We start from the raw sequence: 16,601 nt of genomic DNA on the forward strand, positions 1-16,601 counted from the left end.
ATGACTTTCCTTGTCCTTGATTGTGGAAGAAGACACCATAATCAAATTCACCATGAAGTCACTGTCCTCTTCAAATAAACTTAAAAATGCCTATTATCTACCGAAACTGGTGATGTGGATGGATTACAATACATGCATCACTTCAGAGTAACAGTGTAGCAATCCTCATTTCATACTTCAAAAGATAACTGCTCTTTGTCATCTCTTTCAGTGTCATGCCACAAGATTAATCTTGTGAATAAACATCTCTATATAACATGAGAGGATTAATCTTCTGAATAATAAACATCTCTGTATAATACAAGATATCACATAGTAAATTAGAAAGGGTTTGCTTTATCTACCTTCCTTAAACTGTCTTTGATTGAATCTACTGAACCTCCCCAAAGTTCACTATGATCTTCAGCTTGTGAAGCCTGCAATTTATGGGTAAAACCAGCAATATACTAAATTACAAAGCCCAAGAAGCATGCTAGTAAAGAGTAGATTTGGAATTACAGGTAAATACTTCTCTATCCCAGTTAGTCCTATACGTGATAAACATAAGAATTAGAGTCTGCAGCACTGTTCCTCCAATCATGCCACCCAAAAATACCTCTATACTCACTAGGGATGGGCATTGCTTGCGAGGTCAGAATCAATCCCATAGAATCACAATACAACCCAAACAATTCTACATAAAGAGCAAGCAGTTTGGGGATGGGATTCTTCAAAACATGAACAAGAAGGCCTAAATCCCAGTAGCTCGACTAGAATACATTTCTCTTTGCCTCCTAAAGTCGTAAATGAAGGTTTCCCAGCACCCTGTAATGACATAATTCTCTCACATACACAAAATCCAGTATCAGAATGCAGTTTAGGATATCATCTGGAACATTTTGGCAGTACGGAACATTCCCCAAAAAACTCTAATTTACTTGAATGAAAACAAGAGCACAAAATCCAGTTTGCCCAAATGAGAACAGACATAAATGGCCAACAATGGCTTGCAAGGTCAATGAAAACATGAAGCTAATATAACACTGGTGAAGGCCATAAGCTAATAAAGTCCCACCAGGTTTTAGATAACCAAATGCCATTCCATTGCTTATGAATGTGTGCCAGCCCAAGCAATACCGATTGGGGTCACGTGCACAATAGACAACCTTAACATAATAGATACCCAGATTCCTACTAGCTGCTAATTAGCCAAAGACATTCAAATTAAATGGTAATAATGGCTATAGATAATGTTAAATGCCGACGCGTTAACCATATCCTGATAAAAAGAAGTCATATCGAAAAACACCAACATAATTCCTTGAATTAGGGGAGGTAAATACCTATGATTATCATATAAACAATAAGAATGCCCAAATTGTTAATAATCACACAGATCTACAACAACATCTTCCTAATTTTCCCAAAGGCGTCTCCCATGATGCCGCCATAGGAAGCCGCTGCCCTGGCTCTGCAAAACCTTAAGAGAATATCAATTGAAGCATCCGTCAAGAAGCAAACAAAGATAATGAGGAGACTGCCGAGGATCAATCCCAAGACCTTCATAGTAGCAGGCAGAGCCATTATCTCCGCTCCCACCACCGTAGTGGACAGATTGAACACCGCGCTAGAGAAGGAGGCGCCATTGAATCCTTCATGCACACCATCTTCGCCATCCTGGTGCTTCTCGGGCAGCAGGGGACTAGTTTCACTCACCAAAGGCTTCTGCTTCCGGGATCTCCTCTCTGGCGAGGCCACAATCGTCATTGTTTAGACAAAACCAGGGCCCAAAATATTCGCGTGTAATTGAATTTTTGAGATGGAGAGGGAAAATGTCTAGACTGGTTAGAGGGAAGAATTTGAGATGTTCCAGCAATTTTTGCAAGAGGAATTTGTCAAATAGATGGCATGCAACTTCTATTGACAAATTCGATGGTGCAGGGTTATGCAACCCTGCCACTGCTATTTATTTCCAATGCAGAGCCCGGGAGTGAGTTTTCCGCCTTGTTCTGGTGACCTGGTGAGCGGGAGTGAGTTTTCCACCTTGTTCTGGTGACCTAGTGAGCGGGAGTGAGTTTTTCGCCTTGTTTTGGTGACCTGGTGAGCTGCAGGGGAGTGTCGGGTCGAATTGGTCAGGGAGCAGCTTGCAGTTATTTTCGAATTCAAATGGAAAGGTGCATTAACTCCTTGGCGGCAAGACGACGATGGAAATCAGAATTCTTGTCAGACGTCAACTTTAATGCGGAGGGTGGCAGAGCTGGGTGGAGCTAGTGGAGGGTGGCGGAGGGCGGAGGAATTGCCGGCGGAATACATAGGTCACACAGACTCTACACTGTGTGTTTGTAAGTGCCACCACCAAGCAACAAGAATGACATCGATCAGACATAAAGAATAGGGCTCTCTTAAAATAAGAGACAACATAGATTACATGATTTCTTTGTCAACTGCAAAGCAAGGGACAATATTAAGTTTCACAACATTGAGATCTTCAAGACCAAAATATGATGATAGCCTTTAAATTTTCAACTCTAAATTTCCAGAGAAGGTTTAACCTTTTACATAATGATCAAGCAATGAAATACATGGGGCTTTTACATAACCAAATGAAATCATCAAGATCAGGTAATGAAATACATGGGGTTCGGAAACTTGAAGGTCCTAATCTCCTTGGTACTAGTGGTAATGCTTCTGAGGACAAGGGCAGTGCTTTGACAATAGCTCATATACAAAGGTTTTGAAGCTTCTATATCTTAAATGGCTAAACAAGATAGCTTCTATATCTTAAATGGCTAAACAAGATTTGTTAGACCTGTGGATTTTAATATATGAAACCATTTATACTTATGTTACTTGACTAATTGGCTCTCTTATGCAGCAATGTTCTTGGATCATATGCCCATTTCATATGGAATGTCTACTAAGTGGTTCCAGTTAATGGGGCATTGATTTCAGTGTTCAATATATTTTTATTCTTTATCAAAGTATTTTTTTGCTCTATTTTCTTTTGTCAATTTATGCCTTACGGCGTTTCCTTTGCAACATCTGGTGCAAATGCTAGTAATATTAATATTAATATTAATATTAGGGTTAATAATGTGTTTTTGTATGGTATTAATAATAATTTGGCCCATGGTATTTTTTATCTAGGTTGGATCTAGGAGTTTAGATGTTGATTTCTAATCCTATTTGATATATTTTTATTTATTTACCATACCTCTTTATACCTCTTTTATATTTATTTATTTACCATACCTCTTTTATAAATATGGTATTTGGCCCATGGTATTAAAATGGTATTTGGCCCATATGCTTCACTTAAATAAAACCTCTTCTTTGAGTTTTCGTAAATATAAAGAGGTTTATGGAGTTAATATAAAAATATATTTTACTTATTTACCATACCTCTAGAGTAAGTATAAACAAAGGTTTTATTTATTTACCAAACCTCCAATTTATTTATATTTTTATTTATTTACCATACCTCCAATTTATTTATATTTTTATTTATTTACCATACCTCTTTTTGGAGTGCTGCTAAACCTTTATATTTTAAATTTATATTGTGTTTATACATAATAGCTCTGACATTAGATTAAAAATGTTCAATGTGAAATGTGAAATGTTACAGGTTAAATGTTTATGTTTACATTTGCGTTTACATGTTTATGTGAGATCTACCCCTATATTGTGTTGTAGAGCACCTCTCCCCACAATCACCCCCAAAACATACGCACTCTTTCTCCATATCTATATATCTTTCCCTCCCTCTTCCTCTCCCTCTCTCTTCCCCTTCACTCCTCTCTCCCTTGTCTATCTCTCTTCCCTCCTACTCTCCTCCCTCCCTCTTTATCTCCCTTATCTCTCTCTCTCTCTCTCTCTCTCTCTCTCTCTCTCCATCTTTCTCTCTATGTATTTCTTCTTACCTCCCTCTCTCACGTTCTCTCTCTCTCTTCCTTCGTCTCTCTCACCTCCCTCTATCTTTCTCCCCCTCTCTCTCTCTTCACCCTCCAACTCGTCACTATCTCCCTTCCTCTCTCCTTCTCTTCTTGCTTCCTTCCATCTCTCCTCCTTTCCTTCTCTTCCCCCTTCCTTCCATCTCTCCTTCTTTGTCTCTCTATCACAGTTTCTCTCCATCTCTCCCTTGTCACTCACTCTATCTCTCCACCTCTATCATTTTATGTCCTTGTTCTTCCCTCCATATATATCTAAAGTTAATATATATCATGATATATTAATATATATTATAATATAACAAATTGAATATCATATTAAATTTAATATTGTATCAATCCAAAGTTATTAAATTTAATAATATTAATATTAGATTTAATAATGTTTTTTATGGCATGATAACAAAAATTATAATAAAACTACATCAAATTAATATTTTCAAATATTAAAATTTTGATGTGAAAATATTTATGTCTTTAAAGACTTGGATATATCCATAGGATATGATTTTTCCCTTTAAAGATACATTTTACAAATATTTAATCAAAAGAAATATTAAAATATTTTGGAGCAAGATTTTGGATTCTTTGTGTTGAATTAACCTTTTTCTTTTGATTTAAGAGATGATAAGATGCTATTAGCTTTAGTAAATTTGAATACAAATGTTTAATATTTTACCTAATTTGGAATTTTAATGTGGTAAATTTTTTTGTTAAAGGTAAATTTATGATCTATTCAAATTCACATATATGATAAAAGGAACTATTAAATGCATGAGATCATTTATTATCCATTCAAATTATATGTAATATACATAGTTATATTTTAATAAATAATTTTAGTCCATAAATAAGATTAAAACATTATATATAATTTAAGATTCAAGCTAATGTTTTGGTCGACATTAGTAAAAAATATTTTTATTATTTTTTTGAAAACATGACATACTTAGAGATTGGGCTCAAGTTAATATTGTAAATTTAACCATGTTTTATGAAATGTAATATATGTGTACATATTTTGATTAAGTAGGTAAGGTTCAATTCATAAGGGTCAAAACAAATCAAGTGATAAGGTTCAATTCACAAGGGTCAAAACAAATGAAGTCATAAGGTTCAGTTACTTGTGTTGAATTTTGGGGTTGAGAATGAACCCATGGTTAAGTTTTGGAGATTTGAATGGTATTCCTAACCAGCTTTTTAAATCCTAGCGCGGATAATATTTTATGAATTCCAAAGGTATAGCACGTTTTATAATTTTTCTGAGCTTGAAATTGATGCTAAAATCAAAGAAATACGCACGTTTTATAATTTTCCTGAGCTTGAAATTGATGCTAAATTCAAAGGAATACGCACGTTTTATAATTTTCCTGAGCTTGAAATTGATGTTACTTTTAACTGTGAAATATATATATATATATGAAAGCAATGACTTTGGAAGATGTGAATGTAGATTAACATCATGCGTGCCTGCATCTGTCAACTAAAAAGAAGGGATGTCATATCATATGGAAGGCTTTGTAATCGTGCAGTTTAATCATTTTCATCAAGAGCATGATTTAGTTTAATTTTTAAATGGAGGTTTAAAAAATAATTTTTTAATCTACGAATGCGTATATAGGCTATTTCCTTAGTCTTGAATCTATGATTTTTTAGGAGGAAACACATGCTCTTATTGTAATGTAAGAAAATGTGTCAAAATATATATATAAGATTTCATATGTTTTAATTAATAGTCAAATTAAAACATAAATAAATATAATATGTAAAATACAAACAAAAATCAAATAATTTCAGCACAGAATGATTTATTTAAGTCATCTTAATTTATAAAAAGAAAATTTAACAAACAAAAATTAAAAAATTGGATAAAGATAAATTACAAAACCATGAGTTCTAACAAAACCATTGGAAAAAATTAATAGATTAAATAAATATAAAGTACATATTCAAATTCAGCCACTAAAAATTAATGGTTTAAATTGTTTACTCTACATAGTTTGAGTGCCCCCAACATAGTTTGAGTGCCCCCAAGGTTTTTCAAGTGCTGAATCCATTTATGTATTCAAAAACATATTTTAAACAACCAAAAATTATGAAATTGTATTATCGGATTTGGTGAATTTAGGTAAAACCATTTTAAAATCAATAATGATTAATAAAAAATTACTCATATTTATGTAGGGTAGTTGAATTTGACCATTAAAATTTAACATAGTAATAAATTTATTATACAAATTATGAGTGTGGTCCATTAAAATAATTAATATAAAATATAACCATGAATACTAATGATTTAATATATGCAAATATTTGTGGATGAAAGACCCATTAAACAATTAACAATAATTATAGTAACTAATATATATGAAAATGTCTATTTGCTTAGTCTGCTTGGGGTAGCTCAATTGGCAATGGTCGTGGAGATGCATTGAAAAGTATATTTTAAACAACAGGAAATCACAATCTTACTAAGAATTATTCTAGCCAGAAAATCATTTCGTCTATTATTTAGCCTACACCAAATTATGTTTAAGACAATAACTAATTTTTATTAATTAACAAGTTTAAATTTCAACAATTATAAATTAATAATTTAAAGAAATAATAAATGCATATTTCAAAAAAAAATCAAAATTTTCAACATAAATTAATATTAATATATTATAATTTATATTAATTTATAAAAATAATATTTAACAAACAAAACACTAATACTTAATACTTAAATATATTTGAGACATCAAATGAAAACTATAAATTATATTATTTTTAAAACAAGTCTAGATCCATCTTAACTCGAGATCTGCAAGAACGGAGAGGGATCAAATCTCTTGAGATATAAACATTTTTTTAAAGTGAAAAGAGATTTGATCCCTCTTTGCACTTAGTAGATCCAAAGTTAAGATGAATCTAGATTGGTTTATAATATACAATGTACTCATGTATAACAAATTATTATTAAGATTTTGTGAGATATAAATTTTTGGGACATTTTTTATTTCTAGCAAATAATGTCCACCCTCAACATCTCAAAATAATATTTAAATCAATAATCTTAAAACAAAACTCTACCTAAACCAATTAATCAACACCTTATATAACAATAAAAAATATATATATATATATTTAGATTTAACATAAATTCATATTTTTAATATAAAATTAATTAATTAAAAAAATAATATAATTCTAAAAGCAATATATTAGTTTAACATTGGCTCAGACAGACTTGAGAGATGATAACAAAAACGAAAAATCTCAGATCTCGACTATCTTTGCTAACGAGACATATGTTAACCAACGACAACCTATCATATTCTCAGGCACTGAGAGATAGCTCTAATTGTATTTTAATTGTTTGTCCATGTAAAACTGAATCTACTTGAAGTGTGAGAAATGTTGTCACGCCAACCCGGGTTGAAAAGGGTTATGTTGAGGCGTATGGTTTGATAAAGAATGAAGAGAAATTGTGGAGGGGAGATTTGTTTTTTTAAATATTACGAATTAATTAAATAAGATTAGATTGGAGACATCAACAATAAATCATTGCAATGAAATTGAATTAAATTGGATTAACTGAAACTGAACTAGAACACTTACTTGGATAGATGTGAAACCTAGCAGGTGGTTGGAATTAGATTTTCCAACACTCCCCTCTTAATTTCAACCACAAAAAAGTTTAAACTAAAATGTTTGTTGGTCTATGTCTCAGCTAAGGTTGCAATTTAAAAATGTGATATCATTTGGATTTCCTTTTCTTTTTCTTTTCTTTCAGATCCTATAAGCTCTAAATTGTTTCAACTTTTTCTTTTTGTTGTATCCTTCAAACCTCAGTTTCATCATTTGCCGGTGGAGGTCTTTCATTGTTCCAAGTTGTTTAAGCATGTCTTGGGCTTCTTCAAAAATCAACTTGTATTTGGACTAGTGCCACGTGTCATCTTCTGTAGTGTTCTTTCAATTATCAAAGTGTTCTTTCAATTATCAATTTTTGGTTGCAACATAAGTTCATAATACAATTCCATCTCTTCAGGACTCCAATACCTGAAAATTTCATTAATCTTTTCATCATCCAAGTTGTCTTCAAGGTTCATTGATACAACCTCTAAGTAGACCTCATCTAAACATGGTGTTACAATCCATGCTTGAAGGAAATTTAACTCTTATTCATAATCATCATGTTTACCTGCACATTGGAAATCAATGGTAAGTGCAAAAATATCTATAGAACCACATTGGTTTTGTTCCTTCTTCTCTACCATGAGAGCTTTCTTATGTTGTGCTTCCTTCTCTGCCTATTCCTTCGTCTCTGCCTCTGTTTTCTCTGTGGGCTTCCTTCTTTTCCTTTACCTCTATCTATGTCTCTTTCTCTCTCTCACTCTATTTTCTCTTTGTGGGATTCCTTCTTTTCCTCTGCCTCTACCTTTGTTTATTTCTTTGTCTCTGTCTCTTCCACTTCTTTACTAACTGGTGTTGTTGCAAACAGGTTGTTTACCACTTGGTTTTCAGACTAACATCATGTTGATATGATGTTTTTGTTGCATCATCTGCAACCATTCATCTTTAACCAGCAATTCTTTATCAAAGTTTACATCAGCAATATTAATTGTTGGATTCACCATAGCAGTGACTGCACCAATAGAAGCTTCACTGTCATTAGCAAGCTCTGTTGTTGGATTCACCAAATTTTCATCAACAAACTCTATTGTTGGATTCACCAAATTGTCATCAGCAATCTCTATTGTTGGATTCAACAAATTGTCATCAGCAAGCTCTATTGTTGGATTCATCAAATTGTCATTTGCCACCAAATGACTCCCCCTTACACCAAAACTCTTTTTTCATTTCCAAATCTTTCAAAAAATATTCAAACGTCTCTTGTTGTTTCTTTAACTTTCTTAGCCTCTTCATTCTTCCCATTTATTATGGCTCAACAAACAAATTGAATTGCAAACATAGCAGCTTATTTATTGTGAGCTTCTAACTCTAACATCTCTAATCTTAATGGTTGTAGCTATGACTCACAATGACAACATGCAACATCAATCCCTCAAAAACCCAAAACAAATTCACCTTTACCACTCAAAGACCCATAAATAAATTTGATCATGCAAATTTGTATTATAATCTAAGAGACACAAATTTATGCATGCATAATATATCATATGCAATTTTTAATATTCACCCCTCATAGAATACACCTTTAATTGGAGCCACTCTGGTAAAAACGAAATCCAGTTTTCTTAAAAAACAAAAAAATTTGAATTTTTTTAAACAAATTTAAAGAACTTCCAATTCAATTTGAAGTCCTTTGTTAAAAGCCAAGTGTTCCTTTCCTAAAAAAAAAAAAAAATTGAAATTTGATGTGGTGTGTGCTCCTAATCGGCTTTTTGAATTCTGGTCCCGTGTGCTCCCAATCGGATTTAGTGCCTCATGTTCCCAAAACTTGAAGCGTAACGTGGAGCCTTCCTTTTACCCTCGTACAAATGTCTTTGATAAAATGGGTTCGGTCACTTTTTTAAAATTCTGCTGTGTCGTTTGCATACCTCGCCATGGGGGTTCTGAACGCAATTTTGCGCACTTGGTCAACCCACAGACTCCTACGATTTCATAAATTGATGCACTAAACTCTTTTTATAGGACCAGCGTCTCATCCACGAACTCTGATGACACTTGCTGTAAAAAAATGAAATGCTAATTTCCTTGGAGTCTTATGCAACCTGGTCTCTTTTCTACTCCTCTCATAGAATCTCACGCAGATCAAGCTCTTATATCATAACAAAAAATGAGAGAAATCGTGGAGAGATATTTATTTTTCTCAATATTTATTTTTCTCATCGCGTAGCCTTATCCACACTAGCAAGGTGTGCCACCTCTTCAAACGCTTCCTACTGAATGTGCAACACATTCCCGCACTGCCAGAGAAACCCCAAGTTCGACACTTCCGCAATCCAAAAGTTCCTCGTTCAAAAACTCACCTGCCTACCCACCTTGGGTGGACGCATGGCCTAGACCACATTGTTTTGCACGCATCATTGTTCTACACGTGGAACTATTCCGCCCGCCGGTCAACTGTCTGCACGTGCCCTGAAATTTCCAATTCATTCCCCGTGCCCTTCACACTTCTATTCTTCTTCTGAACTTTGTGAATTGCTTAGTTGGTTCTTTGGTCGAGCTTCCCTTGCTCCAATATATACACCCTTTCTTGAACGCATAATCCAATCATCTTGTCCATTCAGCTCCACTCGAGCCGACCTAAATGTTCACACATCCCAACCGACATGTTGTGAATGCCTCTTGGCCAACTTGACATGAAACGAGAAACGCCCTTCGACCATGAGCGCCCTTCCTAGTGCATGTTGCCTCTATGGTTGGTTGTCTTCCACATGTCACTACCTGGTCGCCATGTCGCTACAGTGTGTTCGTTCTCCACAAGTCGGGCGGGCACCCGTTGCCGCTATGCCCACACCCATCACACGTTCTTCGGTTAAATGCACCCGCTATGGGTGACTCGCCTTCGGTTGGTGTTGCATGCCCTGCCTTCGTGTGGGTGCATGTTCTCCCTAACTCGCCCTGCACACGTTCAGTTAAACGCGTCTGTGGCCTGCCTAGCTCCAATACTTTGGTTTTTTATTCTCCTCGTGCGTATGGGTGGTCAGAGGCGCTCGTTGGCTGTAGTTCCAACTCAAGGCCCTAACATCCTGCCCCATTTTAAAAATGCTGTCACCCTCAACAATACCATCCTGGTAAACTCCTTTACCATGTCCAAATGTCGCAAAGAGTCACCAGCTCAAACATCAAATGTCCATGTTGCCTAACTTCTTGCCTCCATTGCATGAACTTCCATCCAGGCTCATGACTCTCTATAGGTAAGACTCCTCAATCCACGGTCATGAGACACAACTTGTCGCAATCCTCCATACTGCCTCATCTCGTGGAAGGTTGCTCCCTCCAACTCAGGTACATGGTATTGCTACAACATATATCATGCCAACTTATCATTTATCATCATCATGCCAACTGCTGCTATGATACTCCAATTCAAATCCAACATATCTCAGTACATTGTCAACCCCCATGACTCGAACTAGTTGGATGGCCAATCCAACCATCATCCAAATCCATGAGAATTTACCTCCTCATGCTTTCGACGGTCGTTTCTCCAGCATTTTGTCGCATCTTCAACTCGATCAAGAACTCTTCCCATCAATCCAATGCTCAATGTGTCATATCCAGGTCCATGAATAAACTCCATTTCATCTACGATATGTTGCCCATCAATGTTGTCAAAGGGGGCAAGTCTACACCTACCTCATCATCTTGTCCATGTGTTGCCCATGGTCATAGACCAACAACCTCCATGTCCAACAAAAATGGCTAAGTCTCATCAACTCAACCCATGCCTAAGTGCTCCCACCAAGGCACCTCCATCACTGCAACTCCATCCAACTCCAAAGTGTCTCGCCTCTATCGTATTCATCAAGTCACTCCTCACGAACATATCCCATACTATGTCCAAGGTATGTGTCCCATACCACATCAAAGTCAAGTGTCAAACTAACCTCATCTCCTCAATGAACCAGATACTCCAAGACCACCATAGTATGAAGTCTTCATCGGTTGCAACTCTCTCAAGTCATCATAAGCTCCCATGAATCATCCCCATTCAACACTTCGATAGGCACACTTGTCTCGGTCACAAGTGTCATCGCAAGTTGCCTCTGCTCACGTCGTTGTATGAACACTCTCATAGGCTGCCCATGTCTTCCTCCAAAAATGACCATGGCCTTGTTGTTCAAATGTGCCCAACATACCCATCGGTCCATCTGCAAAATGTCCTCATGTCACATTGGCAAGTCCATCCTGCCCACATCCTTACCTTGGCACTTCTCCTTGATGTCAATATACGACATCTCTACAAGTGCTCTTGCTTGATGCCTCTGCACGAAGTCTGCCATGCCCATCTTCTTTAACTCAATGCCCACGACTTTGGTTGCCCAACTCATCCACTCTAGCAGAGCCAGCACAACTTCAGTCATCACATCCTTGCTTTCGTTCAGGTTAGCGCCCTCGGTCGTCCTACACTCATATCGCATCACAGGTCCCTTCCTTCATCATTGTCTACCCCACTAAAATTTCACCCAAGACTTCTTCTTGGCCTCAATGAAACTGGAATGAAGATGTCCATCCAAATCATGTGTATCATATCACCTTCACTTCAGTTTGGTGTGCCCTCCCTTCATTCTATCCATGAGTCATGTTGGGTACTTATCCAATTCTCCATTCGACTAAGCATGACTCACGTATCGCAAAGTTCATTACGTTCCACCCTTGTCATGGGCATCCACACCTTCTTCTCTAAGGTCACACACTGCCTAGACAAGTATTGCAACAACCAATGTCCCCTATTACCCAACTGCACAAGGTCTCATCGTAATCTCCCATCGAAATTTTGCCCATTGCATCGACAAACAAATACTTCCTTCACCCATTTCTACATATGGCCCATCTTCCAAAGATTCCAACAAAACATAAGTTACAACAATACTTACATTTCCATGAGGTCGCTCCATGTGAGTGCCTCCTTCCTTCAATGGCTGCATTGTGCACGAATCTGGTTCAACTTGGGCAAGTAATATTGCCCCAAGTTCCTCCTCTTCTACTGGCACTTTCGCAACACATTCTTATTCACATATCACAACTTCCTCTTCAATGTAATCGACAATTTCGTCTTGCTCCACTGCCCAACCAAGTCGAAGAAGCTCTTCTTTAACTTCATCCTCCAAAACTTCAAGTTCAACCTGAATCCTTGGTTTCTCTTCTTTCATGCGTTCCAACCTATACAAGGTTTGCAAGAGTCTCCCATGGCACTCTAGCCAACTTTCCATCACTTTTTCTTTCAACTCAACCCTTGACCAAGGTCTATGCCACTGCCAAACTATCACCTATGTCGCAATGTGACCAACTAGTCGTTCAACTCGACCCTGACTCCAATGTGCCTCTGTCGCTACCAAACTTGCCTTCAAATCAGCTTGTTCATATCTGAACCAAGCTCTGATACCATCTGTCACAACCCCACGCTAGTGTCAACTCTAATTCCACCCTCGGTGCAATGTGGCATTGACCAACTCTTTCGTTTCACCACTATTAAAGCTCTCAAACTATGCCTTACAAACAATTAGTTTATTTTTCTACTCAAGTGTTCTTCAATTATGCATCAGGATTATATTTACCTCATTAATTTTCTAAGTAACATGCAAACAATTACAATCTGATATTTTACAGTAAACACACAATTATGATGGGAGGGGGAAACTCCCAAAAACAAGTCTTCCCCAACTGTTATAAATATAATACAAGTGTATTTTACAAGTTTTACAATGTGTGACATCTGCAACACCTGCCTGCACTGCCAGAGAAACCCCAAGTTCGACACTGTCACAATCCAAAAGTTCCCCGTTCAGAAACTCGCCTATCTACCCGCCCTGGGAAGGCGCATGGCCCAGACCACACTATTCTGCACGTGGAAGTTTTCTACACGCGGCATTATTCTACATGCGGCATTGTTCTGCCCACGAAGCTCCAATCGATTCGACCTAAATGTTTGCACATCCTAGCCACACATGTTGTGAATGCCTCCTGTCCAAGTTGACATGAATCGGGTGGCACTCTTCACCCATGGGATTACCCTGCCAGTTGCATATTGCCTCCATGGTTGGTCGCCTTCCAAAAGTCGCTACCCAGTCGTTATTCCACTGCAACTCATGAGTTCTCCACAAGTCGGGAGGGCACCTGCCACTATGCCCACTCCTGTCACACATTCTTCGGTTAAAAGCGCCCATTATGGGTGACTTACCTTCGGTTGGCATTGGTTACCCTGCCTTCGTGCGGGCGTGCACTCTCCCTAACTCACCCTCCACACATTTGGTTAAATGCACCTATCGCCCACCTTGGTCCAACACTTTGGTATTTTTACCCTCCTGATGCGACTCATTGGTCATAGTGTCAACTCTAGGCCCTAACACCCTCTATGACACTCTAAATTAAAGTGTCTAGAAACAGTGAAAGTAGTGTGCTCTCTCTCTGTCACATCCCTTAATGGAAGTGCATAGCCCTGCCATTGGAGGGATTTCAAGATTCCTCTACAAAGGTCTTAGTGAATGTCATTGTTGGGAACTCTTTGTAAGGGAGTATAAACACTTGTGTATTTTTGTTTAAACGATGTTTTCTTTGTGGACCTTACCAAACGTCATTTTGCAAAACTAGTAATGGATAGCATTGTTTAACCATTATAATTTTTGGATTTTTTAGTCAAAATTCAGTGAAATAATTTTTGGCGATATTATCTATTTTATTATTTGAAATTCTTTAACTCCTATAAATCTCTTAAACGTACATAATTCTCACAAATCAAACTTATGATCCCAACAATTTTTTTCCAAATTCTATGACAATCTAATTGTTAGACTACGACGTAATGGATTAGAAATTAGATTTCCTTAAAGGTGAGAAGCCTCCCTATTGTCAATAGCGAATTATGGTATTGTGCTCAATGAAGTATCGATATTTATTGAAAAATGTCTTAATAAATAAATTTGACTTAACCTAGTGGAGCCCAAAGACTTCTAGGCATTGAATAAGTTCATTTAGAGAAATTTGCACCAAAATTGATTTAGAGAAACGGTTCACGAAGGCCATGAAAATCCAAAATTAGAGGCTAAAAATGGACTTTACGCTTGTTTAACAGTTTTCGAGCTGACTTAGAAAATAGATTTCTGAGGTCGATCGAAAACTAGATAAGAGATATTGTGAAGAGTAAAAGAGTCATTATGTGAGAAATAAATATAAGTTTTGTTTGTTTTTATGTTGATTGTAAATTTAGATGACGAAAATTTGATGTTTGTTAATTGTTTTTTTTGTTTTTTTCTTAATATTATGGGTTGTTGGGATGAGTTTTTATTTATTAAATTTTTAAAATATTTAAAATTTTATTCAAATTGATTTTAGCTCTAGTGTTTTGGTGAAAAATTTGTTTTTCACACTAAGTAATTAATAGTGACATCAGATCTTAATAATCATTTCTGTCACATGAACAATTCCAATGTCCAAAGTCTTCATTCATATTTTGTTAAAAGTGAATCCACTGTAAGCTCTTAATCTGCTATACCTCTTTCCATTATAATCTAAAATCCAAAAAGAAAATCAACTCAGCAAAGGAAAGTTGATCTGTCCATAGTCCAAATACATTTCATTCCAATTCAACTAAACTAGAAGCTTGCAGCACCAAAAACATTAATGGGAAATATCGGTCTATACTCCATCACAAGATCAGTGGGTTTCTCCTAACTAACCCAGGTTCAACTGGAGCCTCTCAATTATCCCTTTCTCAATAGGTAGCTTGTGATAGAAGAATAACTATTGCAACAAGATACTGATGCTCAATTGTGGAGTTTGATGCATCTTACCAAGAAGGCTATTCAATCTAGAGCTTGGTAGGTACAAAAAGTGTATGGAAGATCGTCATGAATGGATCACCCAAATGGGCTTTCCATTTTATAGATAACCATGGCAGAGATCTAGATATATGTCAAAAAAGAAAGAGAAGTTGACCCCTCTGTTCATATCAGCTTTATGCTCTCACATGCTCTATCATTAAGGGAATAAAAAGGGCAACATCGGGGATGATTCCTTGCATGGTTGGCTAGAAACAGTAACAATGGTGTTTTCCATGAGGAAGGAATTGTGTATTCTTTGGTCTACTTACTAGTTATGATTGAAATTGACTCTCAACCTCACTTCAATAATAGTGTGAAAGATGTGAATTTGATTCCCAACCGATATGTTGTTTGAGATGATAGTTTTATAAGCGAATGGACCATGTACACCATGAATTAGATATGGAAGCTTGAATAACTATAGGTTAATTATCATGACAAATAAAGATAAATGGAAGTTGTGTTATTTTTGTTGGAGAAGGCAAGTGATGATGGCAGAGTGGGTTGAATGAAGAGTTTGAAACTAGGAAGACATGATGATATTTCAGATAAAATAGTGAATTTTGTGCAGTTTGGTTCAAAATGATGATCACCATACTTCCAAGGGGTTATGGAACATATTTTGCTACTAGATATTAGAATCAGAATTGAAAGTAGCGATATTATTCTAAATGTTAAAGAAGGCCCAAACCTATACAAATGTGGTGTTCATTATGTTTTCCTATGTTAATAATTAGTAAATGAATGGAATATTCATTATTGTTTGTACCATAATGAATTATAATGTTCTAGTTGATGGCTTGCTTAGTGTACCTAAATTGAGCATTAGATAGCATGGTGTGTCTAAGCCAAACTAGATATCTTGCTTGTTGTGTTTGACTTGGTAGCTTACTTGGTGTGTTCGAGTAGATAGTTTTCTTAGTGTTTCTGAGATAAATAGTGGAATTTTTAATGTGTTTGAGATAAAAACCAAATGACCCTAGTTGTGATGCATCCAAGTTGGGATGATTGGTCTCTATGATGAAGAGTTGAGTGCAACTTAACTAGAGAATTTGAATGTGCATAGTCATGCCTAGGTGTATAATTCAAACTGGTTATTCAATCCTACTTCAGCATTAGGGTGGTTAAGGCATTCCCATAGGAGATAGTAGAGTTGAGTCCCTTAAATGACCATCTA

At 36.3% G+C, this 16,601-nt stretch overlaps 1 pseudogene; it reads right to left on the bottom strand.

Moving 5' to 3' along the window:
• Positions 1–1,377: 1,377 nt before the first annotated feature.
• On the bottom strand, positions 1,378–1,746 carry LOC149202312 (amino acid transporter AVT6A pseudogene; annotated as a pseudogene).
• Between the last annotated feature and the right edge of the window lie 14,855 nt (positions 1,747–16,601).

Source organism: Pinus tabuliformis, chromosome 2_1 (genome assembly GCF_031772625.1).
Source record: "Pinus tabuliformis cultivar Carrire ecotype Pingquan chromosome 2_1, CPIR1, whole genome shotgun sequence".
Lineage (NCBI taxonomy): Eukaryota > Viridiplantae > Streptophyta > Pinopsida > Pinales > Pinaceae > Pinus > Pinus tabuliformis.